This window comes from Rhea pennata, chromosome 11 (genome assembly GCF_028389875.1).
Source record: "Rhea pennata isolate bPtePen1 chromosome 11, bPtePen1.pri, whole genome shotgun sequence".
Classification (NCBI taxonomy): domain Eukaryota; kingdom Metazoa; phylum Chordata; class Aves; order Rheiformes; family Rheidae; genus Rhea; species Rhea pennata.
Window position 1 is genome coordinate 22,916,983 of NC_084673.1, and position 20,672 is coordinate 22,937,654.

General features: G+C 44.9%; 1 long non-coding RNA gene across 1 annotated transcript; it reads left to right on the plus strand.

Moving 5' to 3' along the window:
- The first annotated feature begins 2,805 nt into the window (after positions 1-2,805).
- LOC134145446 (uncharacterized) lies at positions 2,806-5,903 on the plus strand. The gene is made up of 3 exons (XR_009959610.1): positions 2,806-2,975; positions 3,718-3,755; positions 5,069-5,903. It is a non-coding gene; the product is annotated as an uncharacterized LOC134145446 (long non-coding RNA).
- The last annotated feature ends 14,769 nt before the right edge of the window (positions 5,904-20,672 follow it).

Consider the following 20,672-nt stretch of genomic DNA (forward strand, 5'->3'; position numbering starts at 1 on the left):
TCTTTCCCTCAACTGCCTGGGCTAGGCAAGGAGGAGTGGCCCAACCTTTCTGCCCCCATATCCCTTGGGGAGTGCGGTGGCTTCTCTCCAGCTTTTGCCCAGAAAGACCTCACAATGGCTGCTCCAGGCACCAGCCTTGGAAGTGTTTTGGGAGATGCCCAGGTCCCTGGGCAGGCTGTGCCTCCTGGGAGGTGCCTACTGCACTCGTGGGTTTGCAGCCTGTGTTCCATGTGTGCTGAGTGGCTTTGCCTCAGTGTGCATGTGCCACACATGGGGACAGGCTTGGCACTGGCAGCAACTGCTGGAGGCCGCAGCTGGCCCAGTTGGGCCTCTCGCTCAGAGGTTTATTGCAAATTTTTGGCCCCTTAACATGCTGGCTGTCAGGGTTCAGAGCACGTTTTGACTTGGGGAGCTCAGGAGGAGGACAAGGGGAAGGCAGGCCCTCTCAGACCTTTGCTTCTCTCGTGGAGCAGGGCTGGCCCTTTGTAGAGACATGCCATGGAGTTATTCCCTCCCCAGCCATGGCTATGGAGTTATTCTCTCCCTAGGAATGGTTGGGGTTAGCGTCACCCTCATCGCTTGCACTCATGCATCTGGTTGGGCCAGGGGGAGGACTGCATTCAATGAGAGGCCAGAGATTTACCTGCGCAAAAAAAAAAAAAAAAAAAAAAGTGCGTTGAAGTGGGGACATGCACTAGGTGTGCGTGAGGAGGGGGAAGAGTCACATAAAGTGAAAATGGCAGCAGACTACAATAGTGTGAAGAGATTTCCCCCCCCCCACCCATTTCAGACCAAGATTCATATTTCTAAGACTTGGGCAGTTAAATATTTGCTGTCTGGACAACAGTCTCCCAGAGAGTCCTATAAAAGAGCAAACTGTGATTGGGAAAAGTGTAAATATTTGGGACTGGCTGTTAGTGTGCCATTGCTATTATCTACTCTCATCTATATGAAAAAATGACATTTGTAAATAAAATCTTAATTTGTAAGTTAAAGAAGGCTGCCTTAACTCTCTGTAAAAATGATCTTGTTGATACTTGCTTTTTACCTTTCATTGCAGATCTCTCCCAGGCTGTTCTTATGAAAACCCCTCAGGATTTGGTCAATGGCACTGTGGGCCAGTCTGTGCTCCTACCTGTGTCCTACAAATTCAGCAGCTCCTCTCGCTTCCCATTGCCATTTCACTGGACGTTCAGTAACCGCTCTGAGCAAATTGTCACCTGCACGGTGCTGAACTGCTCCCTGAGTGCTGAGGGAACTCCCAAGCACTGCTCTGCAAACCATTTCCTACACTCGGCATACCAAGGTCGCGCTGTGCTTTTCCCGGAGAACGCATCCCTGCTGCTCCGGGACCTGCAGCTCAATGACAGCGGGGTGTACAGCATCACCTTCAAACAGCCAGCCCAAACCAAGAACATCACCTTAACTGTGTACAGGGACACACGTGCTGGTAAGTGCAGCACTGGCCATGCACTCTCTTTAATATGCCTATCCTATGTTGGGTGAATACATACCAGGGAGGTGAAAGGAAACATCACAGCACTTTTTAGTTTTTCTTAAAGTTGCACAAACAGGGGGTCAGTCAGTTCTGGGGAAGCTGCTGAGGGGTGTTCGTGTTCCTAGCAGCAGCTGGCTGGTTCCAACCTTTCTGCCAGATGAGTAACTCTTTTAGAAAGAACATATCAGAACTTCCTCTCAGTCACCGAGAAGGATTTTGCTAGTACTAGTAATTGCTAAATGAAGCTATTTTTCACTAGCAAAGTTGTAAATTATGGCTCAGAACAGCTTTGACATTAATATGAATCAAATGACAAACTTGAGACTGGATGTCTACAAAAATATATAAACTTTGTGGCTTGTGATATTTGCAAATAAAAAAAAAAGGCCTAAGAGATTCTTAGGTAATTAATTAATTACCTGTTGGACCTGGATCATCAGACTCTTTTAGTAAGATGGCCAAGGCTGGAATGTCTGTTCTGACTTTGCAATGTAATTTGGACATTGCTTTGTCTCTGTTTCAAGCAGCTGTGTAAACTTTCTGCAGCATTTCTGCAATGTATTCAGACATCCTCTCTGATCTGTGCAGCCCTTTAACATTTCTAACTTTATATTGGGTTAATTCTGATGAATGTTATTGCCTTATCTTGAGATACACAAGACTGTTCACAATAGTGACTGTCTTACATCCCTATTACAATCTGCTATAAAAGTCAAATAAATGAAATAATTCTGCCTGTGTTATCCAATTGTGATATAATCCAAGTATTATCCAATTGTGATATAATCCAACCTTTTGGGGCCAAAAGCTTGTGCATTTTGGCTCAAAGTAATCCTGAGAACTGGCAGGACACTAGCTCTTAGAGAGGAGTTTTCAGAGCTCAATGAAACCTGGAACTCATGGGAATGAGTTATAATCAATTAGAAAAGCCCCAAACCAACTTTACATTTGCCCCCAAAGAAATAATTGCTTGAATTTTTTGCATTCATAATGAGAGCTAATCTGTCCTGGACTATCTGTCATAAATGCAGTACTCTCTGAGGGGGTTCAGCCCTGCCAGCAACTCTGACATGTATCTTCCACAGGGCTGCAGCAATGACTCAGAGCATCAAGCACGCAGCCCACAGTATGGGCTGAGGCAAGCAAACATGATGCAGCCGCACACTGCAGTCAGGCTGAGGTTACGTATCCCACCTGTGGGATGGCCATTTCCTACTTACAAATTTCCTTTACGCAGAGGATCCTCCGTAGTGATCAGTACTTTCCTGTTCTGTAACCAGAGGGAGCCTTCTGTGGTAAACGTATTTCAACAGTTATAATTAACTCTTTAAAATACTCATGGAAAACATTTTCTTTCATATTTCAGCTACTGAAGCTGGAGGAGGGAGGTCTGGACAGGAAATCCTTGTTATTATTGCTGGATGCTTCTGTTTCATCTTGCTGCTTCTGCTGCTGTTCTGCTATGCATGGCACAGAGGTGAGTGGATATAGTCCTATATTTCACCATTACACCTCCTGTCCTGATTCCTCCTGAATATTTTTGTGGTCAGTAATCCTGTAGATCCAGAAATGCAGATGTTTTGCCCCTCATGAATAAAGTAACATGAAATATTCTGGACACTCCAGACCATCAGTCTAGCTGAGCTGCAAGGCCCAATGTACATTCACTGGATATGTTTGGAATTTGCAATTTAGTACAAGGTATCAGACACACCGCATGGGTGTATTGCATGAAGCTGATTGATACAACATGCTGGTCTCTGAGTTCTGGAGCTCAACTCACTATACTGTGGGGAAAAAGTATTATTCCTGTAGATAAGAGGAACAACGTAGTCATGTATCTGCATCTGAAAACCTTTGAAGTAGGTGACATATAAAATAATGGGCGGATATTTAGTATGCTTCTGCTTGGAAGCCCACAGATTCTCCAAATCTTACTAATCATATGTTTGAAAACCAAATTCTTAAAGATTCCATGGGCAGGATGAGTGCTGTTATTATTTATAAGTAGCATTTTCTGCCTGTATTCTGAGGAGGACCTTACAGAAATCTATAGCCTGTAGCAACACCCACATTATGTCATTGGTAGATGGCTCGAAGGCCTTCAGAAAGACTAAGTAGTGCTTGCTCCCTAGGCAGAAATGATACCATTGTTCACCAGTGTGACTGCCAAATATCAATGTGAAAAAAAATACTAAAGCAAACAAAATTTCTTGCAGGGGAAGCTCCTCCGCTGATGAGATGCATAAATCAACAGGTAGAGTAAGACATAAAAAAACCCTTCTGCTCTGACATGGGAGCTTCTGGACACAGATTGACTTGAATCAGTTTGAGTTAGCTAATAGGAATCTCTTCCTGAGGATGAAGGCACTCAGGCTGGTGTAATACCACAAATAGCCTGGCAATATTCATACCTTTTGAGAAATGCATGTAATCTGTGGTATGAATTTATTCTCTGTAAGTCATCAAACTAGGACAACTGCTACCTTGTAGAAGGAGGTCCAGTCTTGCATCTTGCACCCTTTTTCTGCTGTCTTCCAGAGAGAGCATCATATCTGACCCTGGTCTTAGTCCTAGTCCCTTTTCTCTCCTCTTGCCTTCCTCAGTTAGGGGAAAAGAGGTGGCTGTCCTTGTTTGGGGCAGAGGTAAATGGGTGTGATATGAGAAAAGATCTCTGGACTCTGAGACGGTTCCAGCCTAGCAGTGGATCAAAATCCCGCATCTTCCTCACATTATCCTTGCGGTGCACAGGTTGTTTCTCCTCCAGCACAGCTGACAGAGGCAGCCAACAGATGCAGACCTGTTTGTGCAGCAGTTTCTGGGCTCTACTTAGATCTCCGGAAAACCTTGTTGGAGATTAAGGAGGATTTCTGGGAACTCCCTGAGGAAATAGAGAGTGTCTGTGGTTGACAGCTGAGGAGAGCTAGGTAAGGACAGCTGCAGAAGGCCTTAACTTCTCCCAGGAAGCTCTAGCTGCTGTTAATGAGCTCCATTGGTTGCTCCTGCCCAGAGGGTGTTTTTTCCCCAGATGATCCTCTGTTAGGGAGGGTCAAGTTCCCTTTTAGTCAGTGCTAGGCAGAGGCCTATATAAGAGCCAGGCCTAGAGTGCAGCTCCTAGAGGCAGCCAATGGATACAGCATTTTGTATAGCAGTGTGCAAAGGAGGGGTCCTTATCTCTGTTCAGAGCAGCATACACAACCTCAGGTATGGTTGTGACATACCTGAGCCCGGCAAGTCTCATGCTGTAAGACTACCAGGTTTCAGGTTTTATGGAGATGTTAGGGCAAAATACTTGATAGAGGAAGCACAGCAGGTCCCCTGTGTCCCTGCTGCTTTTGCGCTTGTACGCTAGGAAGAGGACTGGGGTCCATCAACTGTCTCATGTTGCTGTATCAGACAGCTCTCTGCTGTTAATGGGTCAGCAGTCCTGGATGTGATGTCTGGTGTGAGGTCAGGGGACAAAGCTGCAGCCCAAGGATGCACTGCATAAATGAAACTCGCATGCTGATCTCTGTATCCACCAGGTAAAGATTCTTATCTTCAGTGTTTTCTATATCCATGTTTACGCAGGTCCAAAGCCCTAATGAGCCACAGAGAAGATGGTCAGAGGCAGACCTGGAAAGGATTTACATAAATGTCGTCTACTTTGGGAAGAGGTAGCCAAAAAACTGTGATGTGCTCACAGTATTTAGCAAATGGTAGCTGAAAGACAATGTACAAGGGTGACTAACAAAGCTGTGGGAGTTGTTTCAAGCTAGAACTCATCATCTGGAAAAATAGATGCTTTTTAAAAGAATAAGCACAGCACTGCTGTGATAGCTCCAGCTGGCAGAGAGCAGGACACTTCCCCATCAACAGAGCTGGCATTGTCTAGGATTAATACTCAGAAACCACTCCTGTACTCTGAGCACAACATTTTAGCTGATTGACCAAACAGTTTGGGCTGTGCCTAAACTAACCAGAGAAATAATCTCCTGAGTCCCAAGCTAGCTGTATTAATTCTGTATTTATGTAAGTAGATCTCTAGATCAAATGCTGCTAATGTTACCCTGTCCCTCATAACTTTTATGACTGTTGTCTCTGGCAATGTATTATATAATTTTATTAGAGTAAATGAATAGCAATCGATCCACTCTCCATTCCAAGGAGATCTGGAAGACATTGATGCTTTGGTGCTTTATTTACATTTATCAAGGTCCCCAAAACTTGATGAATGCCTTATGGAATATATTTTGATAGTGCCCTGTGAGTCACTGATAGAACTAGGTATGTTATTGGGCAGGGACAGTTTGGAGCAATGTTACAGACTGAATGTGTCCATAGACTTTGAATATCAGCTGTAACTTAGTGGACTGGGCTGGTATGGGGCAAGATTCTCTCCTGTCATGATGGTGGCAGCTGTGAATGGTGAGAGTCCTCCTATATGTAATAAAAATGAGCCTTTTCCTCTCCAGCCTAGGCTAGTGGTTGTTGGCAGGCCAGTGGGGAGGATCTCGGAGAGCACCTCTGAGGTTGCCCTGCAGCACTGGCGAAGGACCACAGCAGGTCTCCTGTGTCTCTGCTGGCTTGGGCACACATAGGGTTTGTGCAGCTAGGGTTCCAGATCCATCTCCTGCCAGGCATCATTGCATCACACTTGGTGGCTTGGTCCTCTGCCACCCTCAAGATACTGTTGTTTTACTATGGAGCAGGCAGCAAGCCTGGACCTGCTGTCCGAGCCAAAAACAGAAGGCGGTGCTGGCAGAGCTGCAGGCTGTTAGCTGAAAGTGCCCAATTGCCAGCTAAAGAGAAGACACTCTGAGATCCAGCTTCCTCAAGGAGAAGCCCCTGTCTGGGTTGTCTTCCCCCTTTGTGTTCCTCTAGGTCTGCAATTGAGGTATTCAATGTGGAGAGCACATTGACAGGAATGGAGGAGAATGGGAGTAGAGACTGTGAGAACCGTGATTCACTTTCAGTACATCCATGTTCTGTCCAGCTCACTGCTAAATCCTGACATGCTAGTCTGGAGCAGAATCATTTTGTCCTGTGAAGTGTGGTGCGAGAGTTCTGTTTTATTTGGTGGAAACAACCACTCTTTAGTGGAATAAAAATGAAAGAGGAGGATGCATGTGATCTGCAGGTTGCTGCAAATCTGATGCCACTAACTGTAATAACAGGATTCTCTTTGGCTTGGGGGCCTACTGGAGATCACTATATGGGAAACATGAATTTTTAAAATATAAACTGAAATATCACTATGAAAAAGTTCTTGAGTACATTAACCGGACACACTATGGTAGAGACTAGTTATCTTTCAAGCATCTCACCTGATCTGTGTGAAATACCCTCCTGTAAAGGAACAGCCCCATCACAGGTAGTCAGTACAGCCCTGGCAATAATGTGGGGGTTTTTTTGTTTGTTTTTGTTGTTTTTTTTTAATTTAGTTTAAATATGACCGGTTGAGCAACTGGTTGAGAAGTTTCTGGAAGATTTATAGAAAAGAGGTAGTTTCCTTGAAGCAGAGCTGGTCTGTTGGGAGGGAAGTGACCAGAATATGTACTGAGTATTCCTACATTAAAAATCAGAGGGGAAAGTCTCTCTTGCAAGAGGCTTATTTCTTTAAAGCAGTGCACCACCTTTGTTGGCTTATTTCAGGCCACAGTAACAAAACTTTGCCTCGTGTCCTTATAAGAGAAGGAAAGGCTGCAGAAGCACCTGCTTGCAGCTAGACTCTAGCAGGACTATCTGGAGTGATTAAAAATCACTAAATTAAAAATAATGCTTGTAGATACAGATGAGATGCAGGAAATGGCTGGGAAGTGTCTAGCTTGTATCCATGCAAGTTTTGAAGCCAGTATGGATGCTCTGCTTCTCATGATTGTGTGCTGAGGCATGATCTCTCTCCAAAGTTGCTGGACCCTCTGTTCTGTCCTGCTGCTCATGGTTAAGTCTGGGATGGGGCAGACTGAAAGGCATGTAGCAACCTGAATCAAGATAATACATGAGCTGATATGATAAGGGGAAGCAGCTGATGGTGAATCACAAATTGCTGGAAATTTGGAGGGATAAGTCACAGCGTGGCTCATAGACTCTTTGACAGGCATCTGGCAAAACTGCTTTCTGAGAAGATAGTGGAAAAGCTGGACTGTCAATATGACACAGTACAGCCACTTACTGTGCTCGTGTTTACTATTTCTATCCATGTGGTTGCATTATATCAGTGCTGTTTTATTTATCACTGATGATTTTGTACTGCCATGAAGGATAACTGCAAGATAGCTGTAAATTCGAAAGAACTCTTAAGGTTTCATATTTGTGATATTAAAATACATTTGAATTGGCTTTGTCTGGTGTCAGATGTGTTTTGGGAAACATGAATTTACCCGATGTGGAATTTGTAACAGTTGGCCCAGCTTAGGCTGTGCCCTTTCCTGGAAGAGAAGAAAAAACGTCGCTGAGGCCAGAGACTTGTGTTTTCCAGCCAGTATTGGGATTGCTGCCCCTGCTCATGGTCAGCAGGCTTCATTTAATTTTGTGTGACAAGCAGCGCTTGCTGTAACTCCACCTCCAGCGATTTTCTGCACTTCTGCCCACGCGGATGTGGACTGACAGTTGTGAGGAACCTTCTTCAAAACCAATGTGTCTGCAGCCCACTTTAGATTCAAAGTAGCTACAAATCTCTGTCCCTTCACCCAATGCTAAGCCCAAATGCATGTAAAAATCACCACTTTAGAACTTCTCTCACACCTTCTCCCTCCCCAGCACCATCACTGAGTTTTGGTGCTCTTCTCTGCATCTCACAGCTAGCTCAGCTCTGCAAGGCTCGCACACATCCTGTCCAGTAAAGCCCTTTCCCAGTTGGTGGACCTTCTCCATCAGAGGAAAATTTAATAAAGAATTACCTTTTCTCTCTCTGCAATTGAATGTGAAGCAAATATACTTTGGAAAGGAAACATTGTGGAAAAGTCCTGACTCTTCTATGGTGACAGCTCACATTTATAAACATTCCATCCCAGGAAAGGTGCCCTGTTTGTCCTCAGTCGAATAACTTTTCTTACAGTTCAGTACCCTTTCTCCTCTTCCATTAAATATCCTTTCCTCCAGGCAAATACACCTTCCTCCAACAACCTGTTCCTCCCAAACACGTGAGAGCAGCAAGTGAAGAAGTGAATAATTTTCCAGAGATTCTAATAAGCCCAAAGTGTTAAAAGGCTCTTCAGGATAGGTTTGTCAGGATATACAGGCTGCTTTTTCATGCCAGCTTACTGATGTTCTCTGAGGGAGAAAGAGTAAAGTGGCTTGTAGTGGAAACTACAAATCACCAAATGTTCTTCTATTGCTTCGGATTTGTGCTTCTGCCCTTTCTCTCTTGCTCCCCATCTCACCATCCAGTAGCTCTGGTGTTCCCAGGAGCTATGTCCAGTCTTCACTAAGCACAAAATCAGGTCAGCACAATAGTTTTCATGGAGTTGCATGGAAAGCAAAACCTAGCATAGCTCCGTTGTAATAACTGTAGAGTTTTGATCTGGAAATGTTAATTCCCCAGACAGGCTGTTATGGGCAGTGCTGGGCACTTCAGAACTTGTCTGTGTGCTGTTCCCAGTTTTCCCCTCAACGTGACTGAAGGAGAGGAGATTGGACCAGTATGTGACTTGTGGTGACTTTGCAGCTGCAGGATTCCAGCCCAGCAAGCAAACAGGCCCCTGTTGCAGCTGTGCTCCCCACGCACTGACACAAATCTCTCCTTTGTGACCGCAAAGCTGTGGGTCAGCTCTAAACAACAGCAACCAACTCAAAATAGGCAAGCAGTGCTCCACTTCTGCCCTGGCGTGTTTTTACAGGGGACTGGCCACGTGCAGGAGGTGTGCTCCCACTCTTGCAAATGTTGTGCTGGGATTATTAACCAGAGGAACACAGTGAGAGAGTGAAATCCTGGTGCCACAGGAGTGGAGCAGTCCCATGTTCACATGAGAGCAGTCTTGTGGGTGCAGGGAGCTGGTGAGTCTCCAACTCAGGCCTGTCTTGTAGCTTCTGGACTTGTAGTTCATGCTCATTCTTCCCAGGTTCAAGTCTCCATTTCCACAGCAACAGAGCACAGACAGCGGCTGGCAAGGGCTGCCCTAGCACGGTGATGTCACATCTGCACTTCTCCTTCTGGCCCCACAGGGGGAGAAGCACTTCCCTCCAAGCAGCCTGAGAGCGTCCTCCGATCTTTGTGCTGGCTCCGCTTGTGCCTGGTAGCGGCTCTTGTCCACCTGCATGCCTGCCACCAGGGAAGGAAAGGGGGTTGCACGTTTTCCCTTCTGCAACCAGTAAGTACATAGACAGCCTCACTGCTCTACAAAGAACTTGACTTTCTTTGGATTACCAGTTCTGGAAGGGTGTTTTTGCAAACAGCTTCATCTGGCTGAGTATCAATAGAGAGCCAGGCATATCTGCGGGCTTACGTGGAAACCAGACAGTGTATTTCTCTGGGAGCCCATGGGCTGAGTGGGGCTAGTCTCTGGCATGGGGCATCATCATACCCCAGGTCGCACTTCAGGCATTCAACTGCTCGAAAAGTGCTGTTGCAGAGCATACGAAGAAACTGTCAACTCTGGCACACTTGCAAATGAAGCCTCCAGCATAGAGGGGAGACTAAGGAAGAGTCAACAACTTCCTCTTGGGCTGAGACAACATTTCAGAGATGCTCACTTGCTGCCTCAGCAGAGACCTTAGCCAATGCTGCTGGAACAATGGAGTGGTTACCTCCCCTGAGCTGGTGGTTAGTGACCCCGTGCCAGAGGCGTGGTAATCGGACAGCAAAAGCTTCCATTCCCTCACAGTGCAAGCTAGGCTTAAACTTGTGTGAGCTCTGCAGCACCTGCATCTTCAGGGACCAGGAGCAAATGTCCTCTCGCTGGCACTGCAGGAGCTTCAGCTCCATTCTTCTGCTCCTTGGTAAGTCTGGAATGGGCTGAGCTGAAAACTCTTTGGGGGGATGTGGTACGCCATACGAGAGCAACCCAGCAAATACTTCATTGTGCTGTGGATGGGCAGTACAGGCAGTGACACCAGATGCTTGTCTTTGGTTGGATCAGAGTCATAGCTCACTGAAGGCTGGGAAGCCATACAGAGAACTCATAGTAAGTTTGCTCTGAAGGACTACTCTTTCTCACAGGCTGCTCTCAGCCCTCCCCATCCAAGCATCCTGGTAAGGTTCAGGTGGCTCCTCGTGAAAGGAGACATCCAAGACCCCACTGGGCAGGGAAGAAAACTTGTCTCCAAGCATACAAATGCTGCTAGTTCTTAAAAATGGGCTTGGAAACTAAGCCTGTGGGTGAGATTCACAGCTTTTGTCCCAGACCCACAACCTGCTCTGCTGTGAGGGTTTGAGCTCAGCTCTCCCCTTCAGCTCTCCCTTCAGCTCTTGGCTTGTGCTGTCAGGAACCTGCGGTGGCATCAGTCCCTGACAGGCTCTTGGCAGGATTTGCTTGACAGCGTGTGTTCCACCCACAGGTTGCTGCAGAGCACGAGGTGGAACGTGCCGTTGTCTCCCCCTTCCCCAAGTAGGGATGGGGAGGGGTGAAGGCTGAGAGTACCTTCAAATGTAGATGTACAGAAAAGTACATCTGGCCATAAAATGGCACAATGTGCTCAAGTGTCAGGGAACAAATAATGCTGGGAACTCCTGACCATGTTAGCCCATCTCCAAGACCAACCAACCTATGTTTTTTCAGCCCTCGCTGGGATTGCAGCCCCTACTTACGGGCAGGCTCAACACTCACAGCCCAAGATGGTCTCTACAAGCATTGGAGGGATAGAGCCCTCTTTACCATGATAGCTCAGGTCTCTCTGTAAAATCTGTAGGTATGGATGTGGTGGCTGCATTTTGCTGAGAACTGATTTCCATAGATAAAGCTGCAGAAAATGTGTCGGTGGAGTGAGGTGTGTTCCCTACTGGGCATGTTTGAGAAAGAGAAGAGGCAGTCGCAGACAGTCTGTTTTTTCACACATCAGAATGAAGTGATGTTACTAACCTGCCCCTCCTCGTTCTCTGCAGGAGAAAACCTGGCTCTCATTGCTGAAATCCCTCAGGATTTGGTCAATGGCACTGTGGGCCAGTCTGTGCTCCTACCTGTGTCCTACAAATTCAGCAGCTCCTCTCGCTTCCCATTGCCATTTCACTGGACGTTCAGTAACCGCTCTGAGCAAATTGTCACCTGCACGGTGCTGAACTGCTCCCTGAGTGCTGAGGGAGCTCCCAAGCACTGCTCTGCAAACCATTTCCTACACTCGGCATACCAAGGTCGCGCTGTGCTTTTCCCGGAGAACGCATCCCTGCTGCTCCGGGACCTGCAGCTCAATGACAGCGGGGTGTACAGCATCACCTTCAAACAGCCAGCCCAAACCAAGAACATCACCTTAACTGTGTACAACTCTCATTTTAGCCTTAACAATCCAGGTGAGTGTGAGTGTGAGAGCGTGCTCAGCACAGACATCACCTAAACTACCCCAGCGATGCATACAGAAAGAAGAGGGAATGCTGGTAGTATGTTTGTCCTACTTCCCCAAGGGATATGTTGCTGCGGTGAAGACAGGATTTCAAGGGATGTCATGTGTGGTGTTGTAAGTAGCTTTTCTATTTATGGCAGGAAACTCATTCTGCCCCTCTATTGCTAGGTTAAATCACCCACAGAGATGGGTGCTAGCTTTGTGGATTTACCACCTATCACCCATCTCTGTGCAGAAATGAAGTAAACAAATATCTTGACCCCGTGCATCTGTTTGTTGCTTGCACACTGGGTAACAGAACGCAGTATAAGGGCTTCCTGTGTAGCTGATTGTCATTAAATAAGTAATAGTGTTTCACCAGCCTCATGTTTATCTAATATTAATCAATACATTTGAGAGAAATGGGATGAGAAACTTAACCACTGGATCTGGCTCTTATATTGGAGGAAATTCAGTATTCACTGGGGATAATAAAGGGCTCAGGAATAAATCTGTGGCCAGGTGGGCTAATAAAAGTATACTGAATGATTGCTATTCATGTACACAAAAAACACAGATAGCATCACAGGGAAGTCAGTCAAGCTGGCAGCCTTGGATTCTCTTACAGAATGAGTTCCTTCTGTAACCTGGCCAAGTTTGGGTTATTTATTCACAGTTGCCACCTAGTCTTGGTGTATTAAACCCATCTCTGTTTCTAGTTTTGCCTGTTGTTTTTTTCCCCATTTTCCAACTGTTTCCTGGCCTAGTTTACACCCTCCATGATGAACGTAGGGATTTTGAAGTTCTGACTTTGCATACAGTAGTTTTCCAATACCCTTCCTTGATTTTGTCTGGCTCACTGCCATCTGTCAAGGCGTGAAACAGTGCTGCATTTGCACTCATGACTCTTCCGCAACTCAGCTGCCATTCTGTGTACAAAGCAGGTGTTACAATCTGGATGGCAGTATCTGACTATGGTAGACTCCAAATCATTACAGACATAGCACTAAACATCTTTGCGCTCTGTGGGCAGGACTGGAGAATGCTTTCTCTACTTCAGGATGGAAGTATTCCTCAGAATATTTTCTTGGATGGTTCCAGGAGGGGAGAAGAGGGCTGCGGTATCTGATTTGGAGTTACGGCAACCCCTCACAGCTCAGCATTTGCAGCCCACAAGGCACTCATTGCCCAAAGCAGAGGCAGCACAACTGCTCAGACATGCAATCAGTCAGTGCAGGAAAAGAAACTCATACCTGAGCTGTAGGTGTGGGTGGGTCTTTTGCGATGAAATATTTCCTTTAACCTGTGTGTCCACAGTGCTACTCTCCATCTACTTACATGGCTTTCTGATCACAAAGAGAGTATTATGACCAGAAGGCATGTTCTCCAGAAAATATTCTGCAACCGCTGCAACTATTCCTTCAGAAAACACTCATATCACATATTTTCTTTCAAGTGTCAGACCATAATGAGACAAAAAAGGAAATTTCAAGCCAGATCTCTACCTACGTAATTGGAGTTTCTTCTTGTTTAATCTCCTTCCTTCTGCTATTCCTGCTCTTCTACTGCATATGGCATCTGGGTGAGTGGATCTGCTCCTGCAATTTATGCTTTGAGGTTGCTTCCTCCAGACCTATTCTAGGAGATAAAGCTAGTGGAAGGTTCTGGTGAGACCTGTGTCCTGCTTTTCATACCAAAATTATTCCGTCCGTAAGAAGTCCCCTGAAATGTGTTACCTCCTTCAGTTCTAAGAGTCACTGAATGTGTTTAAAGTCCCTGATGCAGCTTCATAATGTAGCTGCATGGCATGGGTCTATCGCATTTCCAATGATGAAAGTTTTCTGGAGAACACGTACATTTAGGTGCTAAGACCAGAATAAAAATACTGTAATATATCAGTCCTATAAAATAAGTACAATTTCGTGTACTCCAGAATGCATCCTCTAAGCGTAGTTATGACTACACTATTGTAGTTACTTTAAAATTCCAGTTGAAGAGAATACTTGAGGATGTTTCCACTTTAATATAAACCAGAAGGTACACATATCTCCCCAGCTTCCAGCAGTGATGTCTTCAAAACCTTCATCCCTGTGGGTACCTTCAGTTTGATTTGACAAGAAACAAACTTCTTTGATTACAAGTAGATATTTTGCTTATACTTGGAGAAAGTGGCTACAGAAATCTCCATCCTAAAGGCAAAATCCACATTGCAACCTGTCAATAGACAGGGTCAGTAAAGTAATCTTAGTTCTCTAGCACTAGAAGAAAGGAAGATACAGACTATTAGTGTGTCTGTCAAATAATATAATGTAACTCTCCTTTTCCTAGGTGCAGTTCAACAGAAGAAAATGAGAATCATTAGACAACAAGAGGTACTTGAAAAAATAAGAAAACACTTTGACACAGGCAGCTGGGTAACTGCTAACTGGCTTGCTTAAGATATACTGAGCTATAAGAACCAGGTTGTGAATATAAAATTAGGACGTTAATTTATTATTCCAAGGAAAGACTGAAAAGTGCCTGCCCTTTCCCCCAGCTGGGCTTGAGCTGCTCTCTTCCATTCCATTCCACCTCTCTCCCTTTCAGTCCCCAAACTTCAGGCTTTGTCTGCATCAGCCTGAATTTTACCTTCATGGCTGAGAAGCCTGGAGCCAGCTTTGGCCAACGGCAACAAGAGAAAAGCTAGAATCATTAAATGGAGAGAAAAAAGTAGGTGATCATCCTTCCTTGCTTCCTAGCCTCATAAATTTATGCAACAGCACCTCTTTAGGGGTTGGTATGGGTGGTCTAGGGACTCATCTCACGTGGAGTTTTATCCATGAAGAAGTGCTACTGACAGCTTGTGAATTTGAATAAAGCAGTGAGAAAGAGACAAAGAAACCTAAGGAGGAGACATCAGTCAGGTGGCTCAAGTGACTGCTCTGACCAACACTGGGGATCCATAGAAGGTGACTCCATGGTGCTGGCAGATGTCCCAGAAGTGCTAAGACACTCAAGAGAGTCTCTCTTGCAGATCCTACCAGCTTTCCCCTGTAGTAATTTCCATACAAAGAAAGCAAAAAGGTAAAAGGTAAACCAGATAGTATGTACCAGAGCATTGGGACCCATCAGTAATAAATGGATATAAGGAAAGGATGAGAAGGTTTAGTATTTCCCAAACTTTTTTTGTGATTTTTTTTCAGTAAAAAATAGCCACAGTGGAGGCTACATTCCCCTCTCTGTGGGGAACTACAAAAAATCTTCAGCAAAGATTTTTATCTTTGCTTCTAGTGTCCATAGAACTCTTTAGTCTGTCATCTAAGCTGTGTCTGAGGCAGAACATGGTCTTGTCTGAGAGATTCTTGGGCAAAATACATGGGAGGAGTAGCAAGGCACCTATCATGTGTGCCTGATAGACTGCACCAGTTCTGCATTCATGTAGACAGAGCTGGGACCAAACTTTCCTCATCCCTCACAAATCTGTACTATGCTTATAATGTATCTGTGTGCAAAGCCATCTTGACTTCACACAGCCCCTGTTGCTACCAGCTTCTTCTTGTCTACTGCAAGTCAGTAACTCTGTACACTGCTTGATCCTGACAGAGCCTCTGGAGAAGGCACTCATCTTTGCTGTTTTCTTTGCCTTGTCTAGGTCTCAAATGCTGAGGAGTCTCCCATGGAAAGCACCATGATGAGGGATGTAGCGACTATTTATGCCAGAGTTGGAGACAACATTGAACAGTCACAGCAGAGAGCAACACCAGAGGTTGTGTACATGTCTGTAGCCTTCTCTGATCTACCAGGACTGGATTGGCCACTGTCATCTTGTGCAGAGACTGTGGATCTGCCTCAAGTGGAAGCCTTGAACTTTGCTAAAGATAGTTCTGCTTCAAAGTGAAGAGGATGAGAGAATGTTTTTGTCACTGATGTGACCCTCAGTGCTCTTACTCCAGCAGCTCTTAGTCTGCACACTGAGTGCAGGCTGTAAAGGATTTGGAGAATTTTGTGTACAAAGACACATGGCATAAGAGAAAGATTCATAAGGCAAAGACCAATCAACAATTTGGTCCATGGGAACCTTACTTCCATAGACTCACCTTAACTGGAGTGGTGACAGAGAACATTAAATGGATCTTAATCTTGTGTCCCAGATTCATTGCCAACAGTCTTGTCATATTAAAAGAATATATGAAGATTATTTGGACTGAAAAGTTGTTCTTATTTTTAGGAGTGTACCAAATAATTGTTATGTGCGTTCTTCCTACAATGCGTGACCTTAGGATACCAACACAATAGCTTCCTCCACTATTGTTTTGAAATGTCCCTGTGAAGTGCAAGGAGATGGAAATGGATTTCCTGGTACATAAATTATTTCCGCAAAACAGTGTGTATGTAGGTGGAAGAAAGCAGAGCTGTGTAATTCTAGTTTAAAATCAAAAGTCCACATTTCTAGCAGCACTGGCATTTTTGGGCATCTTTAAAATGTTGTGAGGACATAAATCCGTTTTTCTGTCCTTCTGGGTGTCATGGTAAACCAGAGTGTGTAGCAGAACATTAGGACCCATTAATGGATATAAGGCAAGGATGAGAAGCCTTGGTATTTCCCAACCACAGCCACTTTGAGAACATGCAGTGCCAGCCAAGTGGCAGAGCAAGAATCTCCTGGAGATAGCATAGAAATCGCTGCTGTTGCCTTCTCCTCTTCATGTTTGGAGGTCCCCTGCCTTTAGCAAGGGAAGAAATGTTTTGTACAAGACACACAGTGTCAAACATGGTTTTCTCTACCTCCCACCTGCATCTCCAGCTAAATATCCTGTAGCTAGCACACAGGCCTCTCCTGGCCAGGGGTGAAACCCTGCCTCATCATTTGGCTGCTCAGGTCTCCTGGTGTTCATGACAACAGAGCTTTGCTCCAGAAAACAGAAATACTTTGTCATTTAATAAAACCAAAAATTCAGAAACCTTGCATTAGGTAAAATTAGAGCCATTGCTGTAGTTAGCATAAGGCCTTAAATAGCAAAAGAGAGGAAAGTACTAAAAAAAGTGAAGAAAGAGCAAATAAACACAGTAAATATGACTGTCACTCCTCAGGCTTGATCATATAGTGTCACTGCCTTACTGACAGTCCTCTTGACAGACTTGGGAGTCTGTCTCTGCCCCATTATTGAAGGCTGCTCAGGACATAGATCAGGTTCTCCACAACTGTGGGCAGCCACGGAGCTTATCTTCAGTTTGACAGAATTGGCAAAATAACCACTTGGCTTCCCCTGTGCCTGCTAAGTCACAAAATAGCCTCAATATTATAGTAATATTAAGACCTTCTATAGAATGAATTCATTATCCATCAGTCTTTCAGAAACACAACCTCCAAGTCCCATGGAATGGTCCTCCCTCCCGGGCAAAAGATACCTGGATGGAGAAAACTATGGATTGTGCTATGGAAACATCCCAGGCTGAACTGTTGCTTCCCAGAAGATAATACCAAGAGACAGGAGCAGTCCTAGCCATCTGCAGATTTGTGGCTCTGTAGGGTAACATTTTTTGTAGGCTCTTGCTGTCCCATTGCATGTATATGCTTTCCCTCATGTTCTTTGCCCTTGTAGTGTCCTTTTCCTTCTGTCCTGTGCAGTGGCACCTAGGCTGTACTACTGATGGCTTTGGGGTATTTGTTAGCACAGAGCGTGTCTGTGCTGTGTTGAACGTCTGCAGAGGGAGAGCAAAATAGGTAACAGCCATTGCCTTGAAGCTGCGCACACTGTGAGTTGCTGATTTGTTTTCTATGTCTGCACTAAGGATATGCAATTTAGATGTGATTAAATTCTCCCTTTGCAACTCGGGTCTTGTAGAAGCTGCCTGGTGCCAGTATGGAGCCTTTCCAAGAGGTAAAGTACTACTACACCTACATACAACCAGTGCATGGGTAATAGAAATACCCAGACCATTCTCTGAGCTGAACACATTTGGTCTGTGATGCTCTTCATGGTTCCCTGTTTCTGTTATCTTTTCCACTTCTCCTGGGGCCCTGCTCTCCTGCTGATGCTGTGTTGCCAGCACAGAAGGGATTTCTTCTCTTTCTAACCCATTCCTCCAGTGCCTGCAACTAAACCAAGAGCTTTACAGACAGCTTCTGCTTTCTCATTTCCTTCATCAGGTAGCTTCTTCACAGAGTTCTGCCTCCCAGGTGCTTCTTTGCCAGTTCTTTAAAGCTGTTAAAGGTCAATGTGGTTTTCCTTGTGATTGCAAAGGGTTCATTTCTTGCAGATCTCTATGTCAGGTGCTGTGCTGTGTGCTGCCCACATCTCAGAACACAATCCCTCCCACTGGATACAGGTAGCCTTCTATTTCAAAGATTTCAAGTAGTTCACCAATTGCCTCAACAACATTGCTGCTCTTCACAATTTATTTTTCTGCATCTCAGCCCACTCCAGGCCCGTAAGGCTGAACAGCATCCTTTGAGATTCTATTTGCTTTGAAAGAAAAACTGTATCAATCACAATTGTCCCTTGTGTAGGAATCTCTCAGACCCAATAGGATGCATATCGTAGCTACCTGAGATACAGTTTCAAGTGATGAACATAGTACAGTTGAGGTTACAGTTGTCCACTAAAACTTCAAGCCACAGCTTTCTCTATATGTAAGCAGACTGAAAGAGCCTGCAGTCCCTTGGTTTTGCAGAGCTGGGACTCCAGACCATATCTTTTTCACTAGCATTGGTCTGATGAAGTCTCTTCTCTATTGATTGTTTTTTTTTCCTCTCTCTCTTTTAATCCTAGGCAGGGAATTTAGGGGAATCCCATAGGCAAAGTTCTCTGCAGACACCTCAGCTAAGTGCTTACATGGATATCAGGAGCCGTTCAAAAGCCATTTGCAACTGGATGACTGGATTTCTAAAGATCAGCTGGATAATTTCATTACATTTCTATTTCATCCAAACACTTCTGATTTCTGGCAGAGATGGATGATCGTCACTTTGTTACTGTTCAAGCTACAGCAGCCTGGGAGAGGAGACAGGGAGGGAATTGAGGCTGTACTTTCAGGAACAGTCTGTAGCATGAGTTTCACTTTGCTGATGGTCAGCCACTTTTCCTATCTCTCTGCCACCACAATAAGCTTCGCTGGCCCAAAGCAGCATGTGTGAAATCTCTTCTTCACAGCATGAGTCTCTTACCAATAATGACAGGTTTTGCCTGCTATGTTTTCTTTTTTGTCTTTGCCAGCTCCTCAAAAGGTGCTAGGTGTTACGCAAGTACTAGGAAAGCTTTTAAAATACTTTGAAAGGAGAACAGAAACCTGCTTTGTTTATCATTTAATTTATCTAAGATTAAGTGGAGAATATGCTTTTACAGTTTTCTTCCAAAAATGTGTGAAAGGAGTAATATGGACAGAGTGGCCTGAATGATAAAAATGAATCTGCGGTGCAGTTATGGATGGTGGGTTATGGATGATGGGTATGTGGTGGGAATGGTGCGTTGGTGATATTCCTCTATGGCACTTCATCCTTCCTGGAAACAGATAAAACATCTGCCTGGAGAACAAAAGCTTCATTCTGTAACATCTTTCCAAAGAAGCCATAGGTTGAGCTGTCACCCCAGTTTTCACTGTTCACATTGATGCATCCACTGCAGCTACCAAGAGACACCTAACAAATGTACTACTTTAAGGAGGGAATCTCCATGGGAAACTTATAGGACAGAGCTGTTGTTCCTTATGAAGCATACATTTTCCTACTTGTGTTCTGTGAATATCTGTACACTTCCTACCATTGCTTTTAGTTTTTCAGCTGTCCCAAACTCAAGTAAACTGTACACAGGATGCAGCAGATCTGAACTGTTATGAAAAAAATGTTAATTGATGTATGATACAACCCAACAAATACCCTACACTCCTTGAGGAACTGAGTAGATGGGAAGAGAGAAGTTGCATTTTGCTGGACACAGGGAGAAAGAGAAGTTAAATTAAAAATGAAAATGCAGAATTGGCAACAAAAGAACATGAAAGACAGAATCTGGCTGGGAGCAGCCTTTTTTTAAAGAAAAAGAGCCAAAATCCGTTTGGGGCATATGATTTGGCGTATGGTTTGGGTCATATGGTCTGGCATATGATTCTTAGTAAGTTAGTTACAAGATGCCTTGTAGACCGGCTTAAAGGCCATTGCCCTTCCTGTTTGACAATTCCTGTCCTGCCCGCTAGGTAGAGCTGCAAGGCTTTGGCCTAAGGCTAAGCAGCCTACACAGGATGTGGAAGACTACTGAGTATGACATGAGAAATTGTTGGCTGTGACAGATAAAGGTGTGAGATGTATCAAAAGTTACAGCTGGTGCTGTGAGGCATGGCTGGGCTTCATGAGTTGTTGAGGGGGAGTGATAAGAGAAACAGCTTAACTTCACACATAACCGGAGGAGAGCTTTGAGGGCCTTTTGAGGGACAGTCTTGCAAGACCAAGTAATCGATTCAGTAATACCAGATGAGGCTGCGATTGCCTAGATAATGGTATCAGAAATGCTAAATTCAGGTGTGGAGGTATCAAAACTGAGGTCAGCAGGGAAAAAGTAATTGCAGGCAGATTGTTTGCTTGGAAAGAGATTGGAACAGAGAAAAGAAAAATCAAGAAATGGCAAAAGAGACAGTAAGGCATGCAAGGCCAGCTCAGGATAATGATGGGCTGTGCTGATCGCAGCACGTGTGTTGGACCTGCTTTGGTAGACAAGAGGCCCAGAACCAGGGTGCTTCCCCTGGCTAGCAG